Genomic DNA, 971 nt, shown 5'->3' with positions numbered 1-971 from the left:
AAAATAAAAAATAACAATGTCGACCTATGGAGGTCAGAATCTCAAAAATATATAAAATAAAAAATAAAAAATACCGACCTCCAGAGGTCAGAATTTAAAAATTAAAATTAAAATATACCAACTTCCAGAGGCTGAAAATATTAAAAATTAAAAATTAACAAATACCGACCTCCAGATGTCGGTATTTCAAAATATGAGAAATAAATATTCTGACATAAATATTCTACATTCAGAAGACGGAAATAATAAAAATAAAAAATAAACAAATATATAAAAGTGACCTCAAGAAGTCGAAAAATTAAATAATGAATTTTTCGAATTAAAATTAAAACAGACCTCAAGAGCGAGATCAGTAACTACCGATCTCCAGAGGTTGGTATTGAATAGCGACCAAGCTTTTTTCGACCTAAGCTGTGAAGTCGATATTTGGTCAGTATTTCAGGGAATACCGACCTCCGAAAGTCAATATTTGTAGGTCGGTCGGTATTCATTGTTTTTTTAGTAGTGAGATTGCTTCTTCTCTTGGCCAATGGATTGGACACTCTGGTTCACCCCACTAAGCATCAAAGCAAAAAGCTGCATTCCCTGATGTTAAGAACCCTAATTCTAAGAAATAAGAAAAAAGAGATAGAAGATAGACACATGTAAGCAGTGGCGGAGCTAGACTTTTTATGAAGGGTGTGCAATTTTTTTGAAGGCAACGAACAAAATTTTTTGGTATGGATTTATATCCATCTTGTTCTACCTAATGACTTTACTATCAACATCGTCAATAAAAAAATTTCCACTAAACACAACGTCTGGAAAAAAAATCTCTAATTTGGTTTGCTTTCAAAAATACATGATAAGTTATATCAACTGAAATAATAGTTTTATAATGAATGGGTCGAGATTTTATTGAACACATACACATATTCAAAAAAAAAATTATTAATTGTTACGTAAATGTAAAGTTACTGGTCAACCTATCG

This window comes from Solanum tuberosum, unplaced genomic scaffold, assembly GCF_000226075.1.
Source record: "Solanum tuberosum cultivar DM 1-3 516 R44 unplaced genomic scaffold, SolTub_3.0 scf00234, whole genome shotgun sequence".
NCBI classification, from domain to species: domain Eukaryota; kingdom Viridiplantae; phylum Streptophyta; class Magnoliopsida; order Solanales; family Solanaceae; genus Solanum; species Solanum tuberosum.
The sequence above is the reverse complement of the archived record's forward strand: the minus strand, read 5'-3'. Positions refer to the sequence as shown.